General features: G+C 39.4%; 1 long non-coding RNA gene across 1 annotated transcript; it reads right to left on the bottom strand.

Moving 5' to 3' along the window:
* Positions 1-1,086: 1,086 nt before the first annotated feature.
* Positions 1,087-6,063, bottom strand: LOC109308244. Its single transcript, XR_002100573.1, has 3 exons — positions 5,950-6,063; positions 5,218-5,663; positions 1,087-1,546 (listed from the first exon to the last, which is right to left on the bottom strand). It is a non-coding gene; the product is annotated as an uncharacterized LOC109308244 (long non-coding RNA).
* Between the last annotated feature and the right edge of the window lie 596 nt (positions 6,064-6,659).

Below are 6,659 nucleotides of genomic sequence, written 5' to 3'. Positions count from 1 at the left end.
CTGGCTGCACAGCATCAGTACTGAATACGCTCTGCTTCAGGGAATCAGCATTCAAACATTTATTTAGGCATCACGGGATAAGTTGTTCTACCAAAAGAACAAACCCAGAATTCTCCCAGGTCATTTGTATGTGTGTAGGCAGCCATAGATTAGATACAAAATTCCCCACATAAGTCATCACTCCAAGGAAACTTTGTACTTCATCCTTGTTTCCTGGGGATGCTGGCCATGGACTCATTTTACTATGGTCTACCTGTACACTTAATTGTGTTAACATATTTGGGGATGAAGTTATTTCCTTTAAATGGAATATATAATTTTGGTTGTTTAGCTTCAGTCCAACAGCTCTTGCTCTTACCAGAGCTGCTTTTCTACTATTTTCTCCAGATCAGAACTTCATCTACATCGATTTTACTATTCCATCAAAAAAATTGTAATGCAGTTTCATAGCTGGCTGCCTCTGCCTAAGATAACTGAAAAACATTAAATACAGCAAGTGAATCAGCATCTGGCATTGTTAGAAATACAGTTGTTTTCTCATTGTCTTCTGCTATTGCTGGTAGATACAGAGAGTAGTCTTGTTTAAATCTCTTCCAGTTGTCTTCCACATTTTCACAGATTTTCAGCTCTCATGGAGGTTTTACCCGGTTTGTTCTTCTACTCAAAGTATATTCTATAATTTCTCTCTTTTTGTGATACCATATGGTGCTCAAGGATGGAAGTGCTTGTTAGAGATAGATAGTCTCTTCAGAGACCAATTTCAGCTGCCTCTGTAAAACACAGCATGGGTTTCTACAGCGCCTTTTCCCAGTCTTTCTGCTTTGGAAACTAATCCACTTAAAGATATATTTCTGTGCTTGACTCATGCTTAGAACATCAGTTGTTAGGGGCAGAAAAAGCCTTTTCTTTAAGCATGAGCACAGTGGTGTCTCAATCCTTTGGGGCCTCAAATGGAGCTTTTTGGTTCTACTGCAATACAAATGATTAATAAAATAATAATACCAGAATAATAATTAGAGTGTGTGAATAGTCCCATTAAAATAGAACTCACATATTTAAAAACAGTCATGCATTTATATGGTTTATTGAATCAGAGTCAACCTGCTCAACAGTTTGCAGGGTCAGGACTTTAGATGGTGGCTCTAAAAGTAAATCTGCATGAGAACGCCACATTGACTTCAGCAAGGACTCTGGTGTGGCACAGGTGTTAGTCAACTAAAAGAGACCTGCTTGATCAAGACCTTACATAAACAGGTAACTGGCAGCAGGATCAAATCCATGTATAGTTGCATAACAACTGACTTTTTAAACATAGTCATTCACCGTTGTTCCTTACTGAGCAGGTTTTTCAAACTAGCTGCAAATTTTAATTTTCAAGAAAGTAAAACTCTCCAGAATGAGACATTGTAAGAGTACAAACTTTGCAAGTTTCTTCCTGCAGGCTCTGCCAGGGCAGTTTTGTCTATCAGATATCATCTCTCTTCTCAGGCTTGGTTCTATGTAGAATAGAGACAGCCAATTATGTCAATCAGTGTGATGATTTTTTCTGAGGGATAAAAAATTTCACTAGAGGCTAGAATAATTCCAGAGGAAAAATAAATAAATAAATCTACCACTAAGTTTGACTGTTCATTCTAGGAAGAAATGAAAAGGGCAGATGTTTAGTTTAAAAAAACAAATCATAATATATTTCTATTGATAGCAATCAACTTTGGATGGGACTCATACTACTTTAATTTTTACTGTTCTTGGAAATTATGACAAGTATATTTTTATAATAACATTACTTTAATGCAATTTAATAATGCTTAATTAATAATGAATAGTTTAAGCCCTGGATTTTTAACTCTTCATATACATATCTGTCAACTTGTAATAAATTCAGGAATAAGTGTTGCTTACTAGGAAGCTGACCAATATGGGAAATATCAGGCTACACCCAGATCATTGTCCCACCTCGATTTAAATATGTGCCAGGACAATGTTAGAATGCTCCAGAAATGCGGGAGGTATAAAGCTGACTTAAAGTGCCTTTCCTTTCCTTCAAAACCCATTCTACATAAGTAATGTTCTGGATAAGTTCCATAATTTAAATTAAAAGGCATATTTTTTGTCATACAACCCATGACTCTATAAAGATTAGGGCTGTGCGAAATTTCACCAGCAGTTTCATTTCAATGCTGTTTTGATGTGTTTCGAACTCAAAACAGTGAAATCGAAATGAAACAGAGAGATTCAAAACATTCTCAAAACAAAATGAAGCAAGTCTAAACATTTCAAAATTTTCAAAAGGTTTCAAATCTCAAGCTGGGCTTGCCTGCAGGGAAACAGAAACTAAAGTAAGGAGAGGGAGGGGAAAGAAGGGGAAGGGGTAGGGGAAGGAGTGCTCTTATTATTAACTGTGTACCTGGCCAGTTACTGTCATCCTTCCCTGAAGTCCCTTCCAATTCCAGTGCTTTGGAGGAGGGATGGAAAAACTGCATAAAAGGCAGCATTGTTTGAACTGCCCTGCTTTCTGCCTTGGGGTCAGTTACTGTGCTGCATGTTCCAGTTTTTCCTGCAGCAGCCAGAGATGCAGTGCCCCAGAACCCAGACTTCCCCTGCACCCATCTCCTTGACAGCTGGCAGGCTTCATGGCCTCAGCGGGGGCTACATCCCTGCAGCTTTCACCCTGCTGTGCCTTAACACACACAGTGTCACCCATGTCATGTTTTGCTTGTCCACAGCTTGAGATGCAGTTTCCCCAAAACCCCTGCACCAATCTCCTTGAAATCTGGCAGGCTTTGTGGCCTCAGGAGGAGCTGGAAAGCCTGCAATTTTGACCCTGCTGTGGCTTAAGACATACACATGACGTGAGTTTTGCTTTTAAGACTTTGAGATGCAGTTTCCCTGAAAACCCTGTATCTATCTCCCTGAACCTTGTCAGACTTCATGCCCTCAGAAGGGGCTACCACTCCTGCAAGTTTCATCCAAATCAGGCCAGCAATGACAAAGCTATAGGCTGTTTTGAGCTTCCCCATTATAGCCTATGGACGAAATGTTGAAACAGCATTGAAACAGTGAAACTGTTTCAATGAAACAAAATGGAACAGCGGTTTTGAATCAAAACATAATTTGAAATGAAACACTGTTCCATCGAAACATTGAAATGCAAGTCGAAACGGAACTGTGCCATTTCGCGCAGCCCTAATAAAGATGAAGATTTACCTAGAATCTAAGCCTCAATTTGAACTCAGTCGTCCTGTGTAAAAATAGTAGTCCATTCACCTATTATAATATATAGGTCCTAGCAACAGTGAGATAAGAATACATTTTCTACAGTTGTGTTAAAGGAGCACAGAAGGAACTAAGATGTCTACAACTACGCTTAACATTCCCTGTTTAAATTTCTGATCACTACTGAGAACTTGATACATTTTTCAATATGTTTCTTCCAAGTTATATCTCCTACTAAGACCTGACAGATCACTGCTCTTTTCTTTTTTTTTTTTAGCTTGACACCTGAAATTTAAGTCATTTCACCCCACACTTTCCCTACGCCTTTCATACAAACAAATACTGGATAGCCCTTTCTCGTACACTTTTCTTTCTTTCCAGGAGGCACAGATTTTTGTCATGTGTTTACCCAAATCTTATATTGTAGCTTCCAGTCCAATATATAAAAACTTCCTATTAGTAATTCAGTAAACATATATTTCTTGACTATATGTTGTTGCTTGATAAGAGAGCAGGAAAGAAGCTATTTTCTGATTTAAAGATAGTTTATCTTCTTTGACAGTTTTTGTGCTAGTTTTAAAAATTCTAAAAAATATTAGCTTCCTTAGTAGAACATAGATTGTAGTGGGCAGATATGATATGTGAATATTATTAATCTGCAGAAAATTCTTTGCTATGTTCACTGGGATCAATTAATTATCAGAAATTAATTTTGGGGTAACAAGTCATTAAAAATCCTTGTATTACAGTAAAGGTGCACAGATCATTCCTGCCCTTGTTGATTATGAATCTATCATATATCAGAAAGCTTTCACTGAAGAAACAGCCACTAAAATCAATATAAACTAGTGGTCAGAAACATGATGGCTATTTTAAGGAATTTGCTGGTGCAGAAAGTCTTCATTTGCACAGACTGATTTTTCAATATCCCTGCCCTGCCCTCAGCACTCCAGCTGAGACTTGCATACAAATCATAACTAAAGGTTTTCTTAAACCTCTTTTCTTCAAACGCTGTGATAATGCTTTTAAAAATGAGAGCTGAATAAATAATATATATTTTTTCAATTAAATTTGCCTTGCTTTTTGATCAGAAATTTTCTGCAACTAAAACTTGACACCTAAGATGGCCATATTGGCTGCTTTGAGATGTTAAAAAAAAATCCAACCCCAAAACCAAAAACACACTTTACAAGAAGTAGTAGTATGATACTTTGACCTGCAGTATCTGTATAGATCAGGCACTTCAGCAGGACTTTTTGGTACTTTTATCTAAAACTGAGTCAATTAGCTATTAGCTAAAAGAGCCCAAAAAGCCCCACTAAAGCACCCAATTTATACAGACTTTGGGCAAGCCAGGTCAAACTAATGTGCTGCCTCTTTTGGGCATGCACTGGGCTCAGTGCTGGAGAGCACTGAGTTTAAAGTAAAGCACCATTTTTGGTGGGGTTTTTTAAATGTCTGCAAGCAGCCTATAGGTCTTCTGAGCCCCCATATGCTATTTCATAGCATCCCACTAAAACATCTGACATGCAGGTATTATTTTTGCAGATATATATGGTATAAATCTATCATCATCTGACATCTTACACATATAACTTTGGCTCTAGTTGGCTATCTGATGCACTTTGGGGGGTTTTTATAATCTATTTACTATGCTTTCAAATTAATCTGTCAACCATGCTGCATGCTTGGGGCCACAGAGAAGTTATACCATGGCATGAAGCAACAAAGGATTTCATGATGAGTGGGAACTCTGTCATGTACACCAATTCAGTAGCATCTCTTAAAACATTTTGTGAATTCTCAAGTGCACCTCACTGTATTCTACTGGACAGGATGGCATACCTGCTGATATCTATAAGGTTGGTGGCAAAGAACTGATTCTGAGGCTTCATCAATTTATTCTCTGAATTTGGAGCAACAAAGAGAACTTGGGGGACCTGACAAATTCCAAGACAAGAAAGGAATTAAGTCTGTGTGAGGGAACTATCAAGGTATCACCTTCCTTTGCACAGCAGGGAAAATCCTCTCCCACATCCTTCTGAATTGTCGTCTACCTCCTGCTGCCAGAAATTCAGTGAGGTTTCAGACTATTCCGTGGGACAATTGGTGTGATCTTTATTGCCCACCAAATCCAAGAAAAGTCTTAGGAAGAACATATAGACCTCTATATGGCCTTCATTGACCTTATTAAAGACCTTTGACTCCATCAGTAGTGAAGCCTTGTGGAAATAACTGACCAGATTTGGATGTCCTGAAAAATACATCAAGATCCTGAGGCTCTTCTACAGCCAGATGACTGAAACCATTCTTTGTAGTTGATCAGAGACAGATTCATTTGTCGTCCAAACTGGGGTCAAGCAAGGATTTCTCATCGCCCCAACTCTGTTTTCCATTCTTTTGACAGCCATCTTAGTTCTCATGAAGGACCACCTGCTCAAATTGACCTTAAATACCAAACAAATGAAGGCCTTTTCAAACTGGTACATTTCTGCTTGAACACAAAGTAGTCAAAACAACCATCCTTAACCTTCAATGTGCTAACTGCACCATCTTGTGCACACTTAGGAAAACCTCCAGACCATGCTGGATCTCTTTTGAGAAGCCGAACAAACTGTGGGCCTCTCTCTCAATATTGAAAAGATTGAAGTACTTTATCTGCCTGCTCTGGGCCATGAATGTGACCCTCCCCTCCCACAAATTACCCTGGAGGTAGTTGAGCACATCACCTACCTCAGTAGCTGCCTCTTTCAGACAGTGAACATTAATGAGAAGATCCAGCACAGGATCTGGTGTACTAGGGTCTCCTTTGGGGAATTGCTTCCATGTGTATTCATTCATTGTGATCTCCTGAAAGACACCAAGATTCAGGTCTATGATGCATTCATCATCCCCACTCTCCTCCATGGGAGTGAAACGTGACCTACCATCATCATCTCAAGAGCCTGAAGAGGTATCACCAACAATGCCTCTGGAAAATTCTCCACATCAAATGGGAAGATTGCCACACAAGCACCAGCATCCATGCTGAAGCCAATATTACCAACACTGAGTTGGTGATCCTCAAGCACCAACTTTGCTGGACTGGGTATTACGTGTGGATGCCTGACTCTTGACTGACAAAACAAGTGTTCTACTCCCAGCTTAGTAATGGCCTAAGATATCATGGTGGCCAGAGGAAACACTTCAGTGATACTTTGAAGGCATAGCTTAAAAAAACAGATGCTGATATCAGGAGCTGGGAGGAGCCAGCTGCCAACCAACTCCAATGGCAACACAACCAAGCAGGAGACCATTTTGAGGTAAAGTGTCTTGGTCTTGAAGCAGAGAAGAGAAAGTGGAGGAAGGAAGTGGAGAGGAATCTCACCCCACAGTTTACTTTCCCCTGCAGAAAAGTTCCAACTTCTGCAGATGGATCTGTGGCTCAAGGACTGGACTCTTCA

Source organism: Crocodylus porosus, unplaced genomic scaffold (assembly GCF_001723895.1).
Source record: "Crocodylus porosus isolate Cpor-Errol unplaced genomic scaffold, CroPor_comp1, whole genome shotgun sequence".
In the NCBI taxonomy this organism is placed as follows: domain Eukaryota; kingdom Metazoa; phylum Chordata; order Crocodylia; family Crocodylidae; genus Crocodylus; species Crocodylus porosus.
The sequence above is the reverse complement of the archived record's forward strand: the minus strand, read 5'-3'. Positions and strand labels throughout refer to the sequence as shown.